The following is an 18,604-nucleotide window of genomic DNA, read 5'->3' as shown; positions in this document are numbered from 1 at the left end:
ACTAAACTGAGTTAAATACCGGCTTGGAATAATTTTATTGTATACTGCTTGCTATTTGAACTAAATATTTTATAACCACGATGCATACTAGGGTTCGTATAATTATATTGTTTACTACTTGCTATTGTATTTATATCATTAATGCACATTTATATCATCAATGCAATCCAGGTTTTTAAGTGAGAACAATAAGGTGTTCTTATAATTAAAGAAAAAAATTATGATTATAGATATCTATGTATACTTAACTAGTTTTAGGCTCGTGTATAACACGGGTAATTGATAAAAATTTTAAACTTTAACCATTAAGTGAAATACAGTCAAGAAAAATGATCATGCATACTAGATTCGTATAATTATATTGGGTACTACTTGCTATCATCAATGCAATCCAGGTGTTGAAGTGAGAACAATAAGGTGTTATTGTAATTAAAAAAGAATATAGAATATACGTATGTATACTAAACTTGGCGGTAACATATGGTAAAGTTTTAAGACACTGATTATATGTTATCTATATGTACATTAATACCATTCTTTATGGGTAAAGGGGAACAATGCCCCTTCTTACTTTAAGCCCTTTGTTCCAATTCCGAGTGTACTAATTTGCGTTGTTCCGCTAGTTTCTCATTAGTCTTTACATTCTCCTTATCCACTTTTTAACCCGTCCTTTAAGCTATTTAAGCTTTGTAGCCAGATCCGAATCGGCTACAAATTAGCAACCATTACGAATAAGCATTTAGCACAATAAATTCTCAATGGACTCTTTCCGACTGGTCCCTTATTAAGGATCATTATAATAATATAAAATAATTGTTACAAATTAAAAATTCAAATTTATATTTAGATAGGATCAAGTTTGTTATTGACCATGGTGATTGTGGATAATTTCATTTCTAATTATCTAATTTCTCATCTTATTTATCCTAACAACTCATGGGTCATGGGTCAAGATAATTTTGACAAATGAGTTATAATTTCGTTTCTAATTATCTAATTTCTCATCTTATTTATCCTAACAATCCATGGGTCATGAGTCAAGATAATTTTGACAAATGAGTTATAATTTCATTTCTAATTATCTAATTTCTCATCTTATTTATCCTAACAATCCATGGATCATGGGTCATGATAATTTTGACAAATGGATTATAATTTCATTTCTAATTATCTAATTTCTCATCGTATTTATCCTAACAATCCATGGGTCATGGGACAAAACAATTTTGAGAAATGGGTTATAATTTTCATTCTAATTTTCTAATCTCTCATCTCATTCATCATATTGATCCACGGGTAATTGGTCAAAACAATTTATGCAAATATTGTATATAAAAAAATCGATTTTGTAAATTTGAGATTTTAGACTTCTTATTGTTTGTACTATATATTTTATTTTTACATTTAATTTTGTTCATTTCTTTCAAATAATGGATCTTTTTATTTTTATTATATGACAAATCCCGTGTAATACATGGGTTCAAAAGCTAGTAATCAATATAGACAAACCAGATGAAACATATGTGTATTTAATAACCGGGCAGTACCCATAATTTTAAGAGGCAAAATTTATTATACATATTTTTTTAAACACATTTATGTGCAGAGATGGTGGTTACATGTAGGAAATGGTGGCCGGAGTTGCAGAAATGGAGGTTTGAGAAAGAGGATGTTAAAATAATGCTTTTACAATTTTCTTTTAGTGAGTTATTTATTTACTTTATATTTTAAGGGCTATTTAATTCGTTTTTGACTTTTTATAAACAAAAATGTAAAAGGACATTATTGCCCATGACTTAAGTTTAAAAAACAAACGGAGTTATCATATTGGATGAAATTGGCAAGACTTGTTAAACGTGAATGGTCCAGTTGCAAAAAACAAATATTTTGGACTAAATTCGTATAATTGACCAAACCCTAAGGACGTTTTCGGCACTTTAATCTTTAAAAAAATAGGTATGAATATTAATCATCTTAAATATATTGGAATCAACGTTTTTTTATACATAATCTATTTAAACAACTAGGCCAAAACTAATTTAAAAAAATACTTAAAATTAACTTATTTATTTTGTTATAGTTTCCGGATCTTTTATTTTAATTCGGCTAAGTTATTTAAATCCTGGTGGGGCCAACCATATAAGGCTTTGATAAAGAGGGAGGGTAGAACCGGAAATCAAATTTATGTCAGTCCATAATTGTATATTTAGGTGGTAGGAACTAGGAAGGTTCGCTTGCCAAATATGCGAGTGACATCATATATCGCTAATGGGTCTGGTCTCTTTCCAAGAATGCAACTTTGTGTAGGTTATAACTAAAAAGTCAAGTGTCCCGTAGGCGTTATTTACATCAGTTTTTTTCTAGTAAAGTTAATTGACTGTGGTTGTTGGAACTGTTGATCCAGGTCCTAGCAACACTAGACCAATATTAGGCCATCACTTGACAAAATATTAGGCCAATTAGGGTTAATGTGGTTCAACCACTATTTTTATTTATTATAATAGTAGATATGGAGAATCCCAATTAAACCATTATATACTCCAAACAGGTATAAAATACGAAATGTACCCATACCGTATTCGTACGTGTACCCGATTGTACATGTACCTAAATTCAACTACCCGTATCGAATTAGCTATATCGGTACATGTACATGTACGTGTACGAGTATTTGGGACAAAAATGTTCATCCCTAGATCAAATCATCAACATACACTAAGAGATACACAAGAAAGGAATTTTGTTTGAATACAAACAAATATGGGTTAGCATGACTACATGTAAATCCATTGTAAGGAAGGTGCTAAAGCAATGCAACCAAGCCCGAGAAGCTTGTTTGAGCCCATATAAGGTTTTATTTAATTTGCATACATGAGAAGGAAATTTGGAGTCAACAAACCCTGCCAGTTGTTCCATGTATACACTTTCAGTGAGATGCCAATAAAGGAAGGCATTATTAACATCTAACTAATGTAATTTCCATTGGTTGATGACAGCTAAGGAAAAAAACTGTATGAACGGTTGCAGCTTTAACTACGGGACTAAATGTGTGGAAGTAATCAAGACCCAGTATATGACTGAAACCTTGAGCCACAAGACGTGCTTTATGATGTTCAATAGTGCCATCAGAATGAAATTTTGTACGAAAAAACCATTTAGAACCAACAATGTTGCGATTAGGAGGGTAAGGAACAAGATTCCACGTGTTATTTCTATTAAGAACATCGATTTCACGTTGCATCGCAAGCACCCATTGCTCATCGGGAGAGGTAGTTTTGAAAGATTTAGGATCAGAAGAAGCGCAAAGGGCATGATGGAGAGAAAGGTTTAGTGTATGTGAAAAGTCGGCGCAATGACGTGGTCTAAATATGCCTGATTTGGCACGAGTGGTCATTGGGTGAGTTGGCATTGAGAGTGGTGGGGATATTGGAGAGGTGACAATTGGAGGTGGCAGGGGTGTTTGAGAGGTGTCAAGGGATGGTGGGGGTATTGGTGAGGCAAGGGAAGGAGGAAAGCTGCGAGTAGTTGATGTTTGATCAGTAGTGTTTGGAATTGATGTAGCTTGTGTCTCACTATGGATGGTGGGTTGAGAATTGGAGTGCATGGGGAAACAAACCATGCATATGGGGCATGGTGAAGATGTAACATCCTGATTTTGATAAGATTAATAAAAGAAGTTTCGTTATTTAATAGTGTGTCGTTTATCGGTTTAGATAAATAAACTATAGAATGTGGATTTTAACATTTAAAAGATGGAATAAGGGATGAAATGGGTCTTAGGTTCATGGGCTTAAGGGAGTATAAATACCCCTTAAACCCTAATTCTTTCCATTTTTATTCATCTCTACACCATAGCCTACACCATCAAAACACACACAAACACTATCCTTTAACCCGAGCCAAGATCCGAAGGTGGAAACCCGAGCCCGTTGGTGCTAGAGCGTGTGACGAACCAAAAAAACATCAAGACCAGCTCGTGTTCGTAAACCGACTCCTTTAAGGTACGTTTATAATTAGCAACCGTTCGTTTAGGTACGGATTTCGTCTATAAGTCATAGATCTGGTTGAGTATGTTAAAACCGAATCCAACACAACAAATCCTACTGAAGATCCGTTAAAAATTGATGGGTTAATTTGTTGAATGAATAATCGGGTTTATATATGAACAAATCGCACCCTCTAAAACCCGATGTTTGAATGAACGGATGATTAGGGTTTGTTAGCGCTGAGATTGCGAGTCTGTTTGTACCAAAATCATGATGTTTCATCATGATTTGAAGGGTCAATTGCAGATCTGGGGTCTGTAGACCGTTTATTTTCATATCGATTTTGACTTTGACCCTTGAGTCAAAGTCTGGATAAGAACTGGGATGATTCGTTATGACTGATCAATTCGTTACACGGTCATAACGAATGGGACTCATTCGTGTGATTTGATAACGAATGAACCTTTAATTCGTTATCTACCCATTATTTATATTAAGATAACGAATCAGGTCACGTCAAGATAACGAATTAGACTAACGAACTAGGATAACAAACCAGATAACGAATCAGGTGATTCGTTACTTGCCAATTCGTTATGAATCAGATAACGAATCAGGTGATTCGTTACTCACCAATTCGCTAAGTTAAGGTAACGAATCAGGACATGTTATGATAACGAATTAGGCCATGAATCAGACTATGTAAGATAACGAATTAAGATAGCGAATCAGATCGTGAAGGATAATGAATTAAGTTAACAAATCGGGTTTAATTCGTTATTGCGAATGAGTTAGAGAATTAAATAATAATTTAAAATTCTAATGAGAAATATGTTAAAACAGTTAATGGAAATACAATTTTTACAAGCTGACCTGGCAGCTCGACCCCAGCCAGGGGCTCTGCCCCTTGGCTCAGCGTAGCTGACTTTTAGTATGCACGCAGGTGAGTAGAATGAGACAGCTGGCTTGAGCAGAGACACATGGCAGATGAATGAAGAAGCTGGCATCTGAAGATTTATTTGTTAATGTTTGAACTAAATGTAACATCCCGAAATTTCTAAAATCATATTAACTATATTATTTAATATTAGTGGGAAACGTTACTTAGGTTAGTGGAGGAATAATAAAATAAGTAGGGGTTATTATGAGTCGGGCTTGTGTTAGGTTAAGTAGTATGGATAATGGACCTGGATTAGAAAGGGAGGAAGATGGACCATGGGTTCAAGCCCATGACCCATAATATATAAACCACAATCACCCATTAATCCGTTCATTTACACGTACATATACCATACACCACCCAAAACACACACTTAAGCTCTCTCTCACAATTCTCTTTCTCTAGCCGAAACATAGAAGAAGAAACGATTTTTGACCTGAGGTAATAATAGTATGATATTGTAGAGATCCAAACCTATTAAATCTAGTCGCGAAACGAAGAGCCGACACCTTAAACCGTAAAAGTCACGAGATCCGGTTGGAATCGGGTATAAACCGATCAAAATATGAGCTTAGGGATTACCGTAGCTCAGACCTGGATCGAACGGGACAAAAAACGGTGAAAATGGTGGTGAAATAAGCGAGATCTCGCTTTTCCGGCGAGATCCCGTTTTTTTCGGCAAATGCGGCGTCGAAAAGGCGGCTCCGGAGAATGTGTGTACGAGGTAAGGGAATGTCTGACCTAAACCTAGTTCGTTAAAGGAGACTTAACGAATTAGAAGGTAATTCGTTATGCCATTCGTCAAGGGGAGATAACGAAACATAAACAGTTCTTTAAGCCTTTCATTAAGAAATAAATGACAAACTAACCCCAAGTCGTTAAGGACTTCGTTAAGGGAGAACTGATGAATGAACCCCCAATTCGTTAAAGGTTCAGGTTCAGTTCGTTATGAAGTTCATTTCGTTATAAAGGTCCAATTCGTTATGACGACCAATTCGTTATAAGAGCTAATTCGTTAAGAAATAACGAATGAGCCTCCTTCGTTAACGAAACAAATAACTCTGATTTGTAAAACTGTGTTGATGAGTAAATCTGACGCTAAAATAGGGCACCGGGATCGGGGCCTTACAAGTTGGTATCAGAGCAAAGTTCGAGAGATTTAAGCATCCTACATGCTTAGACTCGAACAAAAAATGGGATTTAATAAGAAAAGAAAGAAGATGCCAGTTCAAGATAGCCATGTGTCTCTCAAGCAAGCTCGGTAAAGGTAGAGTATATGGTTAAATAATGTGTAAAGATGTTACCTTAATTGCTAAAGGAAAGACATGTGTATATTAGGGATAGGATTAATTGATTGTTTGATTGATTAACTGTTTAAAAGTAGAAACTAGCACAAGTGAAATCATAAAGGGAAGTATGTAGAACCTGAGGAGTAATTCAAATAGTTAATTACACTTGGTCAATGTCATTAATTACTTACCTTATGAATTATGTGCTAAATAATTCCTAGAGTGATAACGTTTGTGTTCCCTTATAGTATACGAATGGCTGGAGCAAGAAGGTTTGTTGGAAAAGGAGGTTATATTAGACGTCCCGGTAGGCCACGTGTCGTCCGGGAATCTTCTGAAGAACCGATTACTAAAACGAGAGAGGAAGGAGGTGCAACTGTACGAGATCTGAGTGACAACGAAGGGTATCAACTGGATCCTGTTGTTCAAGCCGCCATTGCTATAGCTGTAGCTGCTATAGTGAAGAAATTACGTCCTGGCAAGTCCGCTGAGAGCCATGCAAGGACTGCTAAGTGGGCAGAGGAATACGGTGAGAAAGGTAATGATAATAAGGGAGGAGCAAAAGGAACCAAAAGATCTGCAGATGTCGTGGAGTGTGCGGGGAAAAAGACACCAAAGACTGCGGACAAGGAAACATGCAAAGTGTGCGGGAAGATGCACCTGGGAGAATGCAGGACTGGGTCGGACAGGTGCTATCGGTGCGGGAAGAGTGGACATTTCTCTTGAGAATGCCCTTATCGCCCAAAATGCTTCCAATGCAGTAAAACAGATCACATGGCAAGGGAGTGCAAGGGAACGGAGGCAGGAGGCGTGAAAGGGATAGGAGCATAAGCCAAGGAAGAACTACAGATAGGAGCGCTCGATGAATATATAATTGCGTACGTAATAGTTTTATTTCGTTTTAAGTATGATTGCCTAAGAACTTGTTTTGTGTTAAGGTTTAAAACTTATGCTTACCTATGACATGTAATATATTGAGTTTGGTTATGAATGATTATTTATGTTATGATAAAATGTAATTTAGATAATAGTGTTAAATAGTATGAAATGAGGTCCCTTGGAAGGACGAGGCGAGACTTGGTTCATCGAGGGCCTCATAGACAAGCTACCTTAATAGCTAAAACACATGAACATCACTCGATGACTATAAGTCAGAATTAAGAAGAGTAACCCATAAAGCAAAGGCGGTTCAATAAAGTGTGTGAATATAAGAAGTGTTCCTTTACAAGGAATAAGTTATGTTTCGGGGACGAAACCTCTTTAGGGGGGAGACTTGTAACATCCCGAAATTTCTAAAATCATATTATATATTATTTAATATTAATGGGAAATTTTACTCGGGTTAGTGGAAGAATAATAAAATAAGTAGGGGTTATTATGAGTCGGACTTGTATTGGGTTAAGTAATATGGGTAATGGATCTGGATTAGAAAGGGAGGAAGATGGACCATGGGCTCAAGCCCATGACCCATAATATATAAACCATAATCACCCATTAATCCTTTCATTTACACATATACCATACACTACCCAACACACACACTTAACCTCTCTCTCATAATTCTCTCTCTCTAGCCGAAACATAGAAGAAGAATCGATTTTTGACCCGAGGTAATGATAGTATGATATTGTAGAGATCCAAACCCGTTAAATCTAGTCGCGAAACGACGAGCCGACACCTTAAACCGTTAAAGTCACGAGATTCGGATGGAATCGGGTATAAACCGATCAAAATATGAGCTTAGGGATCACCCTAGCTCAGACCTTGATTGAACAGGACGAAAAACAGTGAAAATGATGGTGAAATAAGCGAGATCTTGCTTTTCCGGCAAGATCCCGTTTTTCCGGCAAATGCGGCGCAGGAGAATGTGTGTACGAGGTAAGGGAATGTCAGAGATGACCTAAACCTAGTTGTTAACGGAGACTTAACGAATTAGAAGGTAATTCGTGATGCCATTCGTCAAGGGGAGATAACGAAACAGAAACAGTTCGTTAAGCCTTTCGTTAAGAAATAAATGACGAACTAACCCCAAGTCGTTAAGTAGTTCATTAAAGGAGAACTGATGAATGAACCCCCAATTCATTAAAGGTTCAGGTTCAGTTCGTTATGAAGTTCAGTTCGTTATAAAGGTCCAATTCGCTATGACGACCAATTTGTTATAAGAGCTAATTCGTTAAGAAATAACGAATGAGCCTCCTTCGTTAACGAACCAGATAACGAAGTGGACTTTGGCAGAATTACAGAATGGTCCCTGGACTTGAGATAGAATGATATAATTACATAATAGCCCTTGGGCTTTGATAATTTATGAAAGATGCCATTAAAGGTTATCATGTAACGATTAACTAATCGGGTAAAGATTCAATGATGTAAAACCGGCTTAGACGCGTAGGGGTAATTAAGTAGCAATGAGAATGACTAGAGAGGTATTTAATATTTCATTTATAAACAGTTAGCCGCGCACAGCTCAAGAAGGAATAACCATTAACGGAAGAAGTAACCGAATTCAGGTGAGTTTCTAGCCCCATTTCCTTGTTATGTTTTCGGGGCTATGTGCATACTCGATGTGAAGTGTGAATACACTTACCTTAAGTGGTAAGTGTATGCTATAGAGGATATACGATTTATTTATGAATTCTTGATGGCGCGTGAACGATATTCGGATATTGCACGCGTCGCCAAGGAGCATGATTGTTAAGTGGTTATTAGTGTGTATAAATGCTATGATGTGACTTGTTCATTGTATAAATGATGGGCTAATAGGAAGTGTGTTGTAGACAAGTAGAATAAAGTGTGGTAGAAGTGGTAAAGGGTCTACTAAGGGTGTTAGTGGCATGACGATTGTACGTGGTAGGGTAAGCCTATGTATGCCTTCGTTATTAAAGTGGCATGATGAGAGTACGTGGGAGGACAAGCCTTTATGTGCCTTCGTCAATAAGTGGCATAAAGTGAGTGCGTGGGAGGGCAAGCCTCCATGGGCTTTCGTAAACAAGTGGCTAAGTCGTTAGGGGTATTTAAGTGGTTAAGTAGTAAGGTGAGCAGGATAGATAGATGGCTAGGTGTCTTCGGACATGTATATAAATGCATGTGGTGGTTGTATGGTAATTTGCTTGATTAACTAGAACTCATTCAGCGTAGCTGACTTTTAGTATACACGCAGGATTGAGCGGCTGGCATCTGAAGATGGAAGAAATAATGTTTTAGATATGATATTTTATGTTATGGTTTTAAGGAAAAGAATAAATGTTTTGTAATAAACGGTTAAAGTTTTATATTCCACGAAAGTTTTAATTAACTCTTATTTGTAGAACTGTGTTGATGAGTAAATCCGACGCTAAAGTAGGGCCTCGGGATCGGGGTCTTACACTAAAAGACATGTTTTAAGTTATGTTTTAAAGACAAGTTATGAATGTTTTGTAATGAGTGTTGATGTTTTATCTATTCCGCGAAAGACTTAATTAACTCTGATATTTAGAACTGTGTTTATGAGTAAATCCAACGTCCTAAGTAGGGTACCGGTAACGGGGGCTTACAGAAGATGAAATCGGTTTGGCTAAAGTGAAAGGAGATTAGTTGCTATTAATTTGTTGGGCTGTGAGAACTTGTGTTGTGACTTAGGTTAGCAATATTCGAGGGATTGTTAGAAATATAGGTGGAAACAATAGGCGTTGCTGGATGTGCACAAATCGGGTTTTTCAAAAACCCAGTTCCGGATATGGAACCGGGTTCAAGTAAGATCGGGTACTGGAAAATCGGGTATTGATAATACCAGGGTCGGGGTAGGGGTCGGGTTCGGGTTCGGGTCCGGGTATTGTCTCTAAAAGCCATACCCTATGCGTCGGGTTCGAGTCGGGTATAGAACCAGGTATTATAAAACCGGGATTTGTATGGTAAACTACAAATTGTTTTTAAGCTGAGAATCGAGCAGCAGTGCATATTTCTTTTATGTAAGATTGGTTTCAAATTTGGATTTAAAATTTTCTCATATGCATTTGAACTCCGGAAAATATGTATTTTCTTAATTGTCTACAAACATTTTGTATAAATATTGAAAACATGGAAAATACATATTATAATATCTTGGTGTTTAGCATTAAATCATTAAAGTTGAATATAATAATTATAATCCATATGTATAAGGATTTACTATATGAATTATCTGTCATTTGTTTATATGACTTTTTTGTGTAGTATAAAAGATTTAGCAATAAGAAGATCAATATATAGTTTTCAATAAATTGTTTCATAACTCTGACTAAAATTTTTCAGAAATATAAATTTTATGACTTGATTTATACTTCTTTTATATATTTATATATATTTAATTTAATATGTCTTAGAGCACTCTCATCTCATCTCCATCACTATGTTTATAGTTACACTAAAAACATCACATTTCTCTCTCATGTTCAATAAAATAATATATTATTATATATTTATCATTACAGTTTCTTTCTCCTCTACTCACAACAAATTCAACAAATATTAGAAAATAAATAGGGGCAAACAAAGTTTCACCAAATTTAATCAATACATTCTGTCTCTCAACGTCCTATAATTTACCCTCACAAAGGCACCCATTAATTTGCAAATTCCCCTCACATAATTATAGGGGATGAGTTGAGAATGCCCTTACAAGATAAATTACTTAATTGAAAGCATTCAATATTTTAAACCAACAAATTTGCTTCAATTCCATTCCACTATTTTCGTTTTCCAAAAATCATTTATGATATTGAAACATAGAATATCGTTTTCATCAGTTATTTACATAATTTAAATATTCTATTAACTTATTAATTTTATTTTTACACAAATACAACGAATTAGGGGTTATGTTTGTGTTACATGTTGGTTTATACATAATTAAAGTGTCTATATTCAAAATAATAAAGCTAAACACAATTTTTTTGAAAAAACATTATTGTTATAAGATTTATTATTAAAATATGTTATAAAAATCCATTAAGATATCAGACCTTAATTATAATGTAACTTAATAGAAATATTTATTATTTTTATTATTTATTTTTTGTAATTTAATTATGCTCCTCATTATATTTCAAGGATATTCCATTTTCACCTTAATTTAAAAAAATAGTTAATCTGGTTAAAAGTCATTTACCATGCTTCCATAAAATCCGAAATCTTTGCTTCATTTTGTTTCTATAAGTTGTTAATATTTATATATATAAGATTAGGATAATGTGAGAACCATTTTAAAATTGAGAACTTTGAAAACCATTTTGGATTACAAAAAAAACACTTTTTAAGAAAAATAAAAAATAATAAAACAAAAAATAACGCGGAAATTAAAAAAAAGTAAAAAGAACCAAAAATTTTAATTTTCATCCCAGTTTCATAAAAAAATAAAAACAAATATCGGTTTAGCAAAATTATTCATATATATATATATATATATATATATATATATATATATATATTGTAACAACTCGGTTTTACCAATTTATGTTAACTAGAAATTAATTCCTTCTGCACCTTCTCCACGAAATCGCCAAACTTAACCCTAAATTAAATTTTACATTGCAAGCCGGCTGATAGGGATTCTGGATCGTGTTAGGGCGACGGGTCTTATGTTCATCGCTTACTATCAAAACCTCATCATATCTGGTAAATGAATTATGTATCTTGATCGTCTTAACCCTAATTTCATTAACCCTAACTTTAATCAATCGCATATAACACTGATTGATTGATCTAGGTTTTAAGGTTTTATCAACTGATTTGGGTTCGAGAGGTTATACAAAAAAGGTTTTGTTTTCGTGTTTTAAACATCATCGCTGCTTGGCCCGGTGACTGTGTGGGTGCGTTTTGATTCATTGCATCTCGTCCAGGTCTCGGGTTCAAGACCCTGGACGCACATTTTTATTTGCTGTTTTTTCTTTTTCTTGTTTTTGTTTAGTTAAAGATTTTGTAGAGTATTATAATCAATATTTAATATAAAATAAGCATTTTTTAATCAAAACCGACATCTTGGAGTCTGTCGTTTGCCAATCTCGTTAAAATCTCTCGTTTATGTGTGCGTGTGTGTGCGCGTGGGGTACTATAAGTATATTTTAATAGTAATAAACCACTGTTATTTTATTTGAACCAGACACCATTTTTGGAGTTTCCTTGTCGTCAAACACCTTTAAAATTTTGTTTATATTAATTTTATATATATATATATATATATATATATATATATATATATATACCATCCTTTAAAAATTGTAACAATTGTATTTTAAAAGTATTAAGTTTATTTATAAAACCAGATTTTCGTTAAATAGTCCAAGATATATATTGTACGATAAATATATATATTTTAACGTTTGTCTTAAATTATTTAATATATTATGGGTTATATTTATATATGTACACATCTATAATTGCGTTATAGTTTATTAAATATTATTTAAATAATCATATAATCATTTCAACAAATATTTATTTATTTAAACTAATAGTAATGATTTCATGATAACCATAACCGTAGAGCTCAATCGATCAATCAATAACCATTTTAATCACAACATAACCCAAATAACGTTGAAATCTCAAATTTATTATACGCATTATCTCATTTGTTAATAACTCATAATGTTAAATTATGTTAAATCATTTATAACTAATTTATATTATCCTATTTAACTAGGAATCCTTGCCGGTGTATCCCGAAGGGTTCATCATTCACACATCATCACTTTTATTTTGTTCATCCGATCAGGTGAGTACCACATTCCCCTATTTTACTCGTTTTCTCACGTTTTGAGGACATATGCGTAAATTGTATTCTCATATATACTTATACACAAAACTACAACTATTGTCTTATGTGTTAACAACTTATACCTTGCTTGTTTATGTGCTTATATGCTTTACGTGAACCACATTCGGAGAGGTCCAACATAATCTCATAATAGTATGATCATACGCCAGTTGTTATAGCTTTGTGATTCTCGACATCTCAGTTATACCTGCTCATTTGGTTAATTTTTTATTCTCATATGACTTGTTGCATTACTTATTTTTACATATAACTGGTGTTCTGCTCACTCAACCTTGTCTTGAGAAAACTATTTTATTTTGCAACGCATATATAGGTCATCGTATGATGTGAAGTAATTGAAGTGTGAAGATCACTTATGTCACACCCCGACTTAGGGCCTAGGCGTGTGACCAATAGTTGGTACATGTTTGTAAATACATTAGAGTTGCGGTTTTTATTTTAGCGGAAGTCTTTAATTAAATATTATTATATTGAAAACTAGGGTTTGAATACCCGTTTGATATTTCAAATACACTTCTTTAGAAAACATAACTCTTTATAATATTTTGAAATAAAATATCTGAGCCACCAGATAGCATCTAATTACTATAACTCCAATCTTCTATTTCTTCTTGCTTGTCTGTTCTAACCTTTCTTTTCTCCTGTAAAATGGTTAGAAAATACGTCAACACACAGCTGGTGAATGACGCTGACTCTTTGTAAAATTCTTTTCAATACCTTTGTGAAACCAACAATAATACCTTTGTGACTACTCATTAGGCACCCAACTAAATTGGGATCAAATTACCCTAAGTACCTTGTACAATTAATTATATACACAATATCATTTCTCTGAACAGTCCCATAGACTTCCAGAGGCATGTTGATGATATGAAAGGCCTCGAGGAAATGTCGAGTCATCATGTATGAATCAATCCAGACACATGTATACTCTTAATCAGAGTGTCCGTTTCTTATTATTGTAACACAAGATTTTAAGGATTCGTAAATCCTATGCAAACATTCTGACTCTAAAAGAGTTTGTAAAAGGTTTGGGGCGTATTCACCTTTTCTGTTTATAATCAGTTTCTGATACTGATTCCAGTTTCTTTTTTCTGCTTCTTGACTTGTTACCTCGGACCTATAGTACGAGAATAACCTTTTGTATAAATAACTAGATCAATGATCTAGCTTCAGACCTTTAGATTGTTTTGTATAGATTTTAACCTTGATAAAAACATTTGTTTACATAAAGCATTTGGACCTTTAGTCCTCTTGTTTATTTACCAATTATATACTACGTTTCTTTTTCAGGAAGAAACGTCTATACTGAGTTTCTTCTTCAAGAAGAAACATTAATTTAACTATACTCTTTGAATATTATATTTCTTAATAATAAAGAAATACTATTTTGATTATACGCTTCGTATGTTCATGATTACGTTTTTTAATCAAGAAGAAACTATATTTTGACTATAACCTTTGATTAAGAAAGGTTATATAATACTTAATTGTAATCAAGGTTCAGGATATACCTCCGACTATGGTCTAAGCCATTTATAATAATAAAATAATAACTTAGGAAGAACCCCTACCTTGCACGGGTATTCGGAGTTAGATATTTCTAACTTTATACGGGCAGCACTTCTATTCTATATCGCGTATTGAGCTTAAACCGTCAGAACTTCGGAGCTTGGCACGTACTACGAGACTGACACGCAAACCGAGGTGATATTCAGGTGTCACCGGGTCATGCACGTACTTTGAGGAGGAATGTCGGTTTAATTTAGGTGGCACGTACTTCGAGGAAACTTCGGGTATTGACACGATTTACGAGGTGATATTTGTCGGGTCGGTGGCACGCAAAACGATGCTTGTCACGTAAAACGGGGTAGAGAGAGTGTAATTTTTTTAGAGAGAGTGTGTGAGAGGTGTGAGGGAAATGAGCCGTGAGGCTCCCCTTTTATAGCTGGTTTATATCGCGATGGGCCCCTTCTTCAACAGCGTCGCGTATCGCGACGCCCACCTTTCTGAGATCATGCCACGTATCGCCACGTGGCCTGACACGTGTCACACGGAGATGACACATCTACCACGTGTCACACGGAGGTGACACGTGTTGCTGAGTCACAACCGACCATCGCAATACGCGATGGCCGTGTTCTTGAACTCATCGCGTATCGCGATGGGTCCCTGGATATCATTTTTCATTTTTGGTCCATTGTCTTTTATAGCTTGTCACGTCTAGGTCTAAATCTCGTTATCCAAAAATACTAAGGAGACTCTTAAAGTGCAAAGCGCGTCATCAAAGCGCCACATTGAACCCAATGCCCTTCGCCATCGCCTTCGCCTTCGTCATCGTCCTCGTCCTCGTCTTCGCCCGAGCCCGTGCCGTGCGCGTCGGGTGCTACGCATCCTCCGTTAGGACCACTAGGTGCATGTTTGGCATAAAAGAATATAACTATGGAAACTTTATCTCTTATAAAGAGCTTCCATTTCTTTACCACTTTCCATGTGAGATATATTACATTTTCCTTATTTATACCCAAGTGGAATGCTTCCACTTTCTTGCATCCTTCCATGTGGGATAGAGTTTCCTTTTACTTATTTCCTTCATGTGGGAAGACTTAACTTAAGAAATATTTTTATTCCCTTATTTTTCTTATATTTCCTTATTTACTATTTTTCCATGACTTGTCTTGAGATTATTTTTGATCCCTCAACTTTCCTAAGTTGTCAAATTTGGATCGAAATTTTGGGGATGTTACAACTTAGGGATTTATGCTAAAAGAAATTTAAATGAGACAATATTGTTTATGATTTTATATTTGATTGAAGCTTTATTTGTTTATGAGATATTGTAATGAATAATTGTTTTAATGGAAATTATTAAATAGCTATTGAAAGTTATAATGTTTCATGATAGTAACCTTGAGAGCTGTGACAATCAGTTCACGCCCCGACATTTCCGCCGTAGGTTGGGGTGTGACACACACACACATATATATATAATTCTTATTTTTTTAATTTATACATGTTATTATTTATACACATATATGTGTACAATTAAGATAAATGATAATTACATATGTGTATGTAAATCAAGATTAATTAAAAATATACATATGTGTATATTTTGGTTTTTTATTTATTTATTTTATTTATGAAACCAGAATGAAAAATAAAAAATTTGGTTTTTTTACTTTTTTATAAATTTATCTTTTTAGTGGTATATATATTTTAATATTTTTAAAGGGTTTTTTTTTGGCAAAAAATGATTCTCAAAGTTATTAATTTTAAAAAGTTCTATTAGGATGCTCACCATATATTTATATATCTCGATTAATTAAATATCTCAACAACTTTCCATATTATTAACTAATAACATTAGGATAATTATTCAAAATTTAAACACTCCTTATCCAATACTTTCAACTTGGGGTGTTCTTCAGGTTTTGGGTTTTTCGGGTCGGGTTTATTCGGGTTTCAAAGTTTTAAATCTTGACACGAAACCCAACCCAAATCTCTCACGGTTTTTTCGGGTTTTTTCGAATTGGGTTAATCGGGTTTCGAGTATTATAAGGAAAAAAACTACATTGCTAAATTTAAATGTAGCATATTATTCTTTTCTCGTAATGTAAATAAACCAATAAGAAAATAAAAATAAACCGATAAAACATCCTAAAAGAGTAAAATTTAACAAAGTTCAACCATAATAAACAATACCAACATAATCGTCTTCAGTATGCCGTGATTAGGGTGTTGGATTATAGTTGATTTTAGTCATAAGCTGAAACATTAATACTCCCTCCGTCCCTTTGAAAGTGTCCACATTTCCTTTTTAGTTTGTCCCATTACAAATGTACACTTTTAAAATTTATTAACTAATTTCCAAGTTTACCATTACACAATGCAATCATTCAAACTTTTTTAAATTTTGTCTTTTTATATATGTCAAGGGCATTATAGTCATTTGTTAAGTAAGAAATATAATCATTCAAACTTTCTTAAATTTTGTATTTTTCAAACCATGACACTTGTAGAGTGACGGATGGAGTAAACAATAAACAATCGATTGATAATATGTGGAAAAACAATCGATTTGGACTAAATTCTGATGACGTCAGAGGTTAAGACTTAGCCTTTAAAACCTAAAAATATATATGATTTTAAAACTAAAAGTTGATTCGGGTTGACCCAAATCCTAGAATTCTCTCTCAAGAACCAACCCAAATTTATTCGGTTTGGGTTCATGTACGGGTTCTCGGGCTGGGTCTCAGGTTCCGGGTAAGGGTAAAAGTAACAACCCTACTTTCAATTACTATAAATAAGAATCACTACCTTCACTTTATGCAACTTTAAATTTTCTACTGTTCTGCTAACTCGGAATAATCACTATTATTTGAACATATATTGTTTTAAAGTTAGTATGTCTTTGTGAATTTCCTGACAATTACATTCATATGAAATGAAACAAATAATTTTTTATATTTTTATTTTTGGTTTTTTATGTTGCTTGATTATACAATTGTTAATTGTAAAATATAAAATCAATTAAAAATTTATCATACATAGAATATTAATGACAACAAATTTATCTTTATCAATCAATTTCAAAATCTAAAGATTCTAAGGATGATTATATCATCAAAGTTCAGATAATATGGTTTTTGGGATAATAACTTTTTTTGATAAACATGAGCAGATGTTCTCAAATAACATCATATTAATTTATTAAAAGGTATGATATTTTATATGTATGATTTTTTTTATTATTTTCATGAATATATTATCATTTATTTAGAATTGGTATGTACTTGAAGAACCGGTTTTGTCACCCGGACAACTATACGTGGTTATATCAAGAGTTATAAGCAGACCTATATGTTATCTTATTAAGAGTTACAAGCAAATATGGACTAAAAATTTTGATTTTTGATAAACAATATATACCTACTAATATAATCACAAATCTAGTGTATAATGAAGTTTTTACTTATTTGTAATATATTTGTGTAATCTTAGTTTTGTAATTTCTGTAATTTTAATGCAAATTGTAATTGTATCAACAATAGTTGAATGTATTTTACTTAATGGTTAAAGTTTATATTTTTATCAATTACATGTATAATACATGGGCCTTACACTAGTAAAGTGAAAAGAAAAGAAAAGAAGAATAAAGTCCTTTTAGATTTTTATATATGTGTAATAGGAAAAGAAAGAACAAAGTCGTTGGAGACTTGAAGGTTTGCATCAAAGAAAATAGGAAGAAGTATTAAAAGAAATGGAGGGTTGGGCTGGCCTTGAAAGAAAGAAATATGGGCACTATTCTTGAGTTGACTAGCATAGTAAACTAAAATAATATGAGCCCACAAGAATTAGGGAATCAAAAGAGTTGAAAGACAATTGTTGGAGTTCGCATGGCAGTTGGTAATTCAACGCTGCTTGTGGACACGAAAGTGTTTACTCATTTAGTTATTATTTACTCGTTTCAACTGAACTTTGATTAATTATCGTTTCAATGAAGAATTTTATAGTAACAACATTTATTTTCTTCGTTATTATAACTGGCTAATTGTTTCGAAATCACCTCCTAGTTGACAGTTTGTTTTTGTTT

Source organism: Bidens hawaiensis, unplaced genomic scaffold (assembly GCF_021521415.1).
Source record: "Bidens hawaiensis isolate Kalapana, Puna unplaced genomic scaffold, B.hawaiensis_p1.1 tig00018131_1, whole genome shotgun sequence".
NCBI lineage: Eukaryota > Viridiplantae > Streptophyta > Magnoliopsida > Asterales > Asteraceae > Bidens > Bidens hawaiensis.
This window is presented reverse-complemented; position numbering follows the sequence as displayed.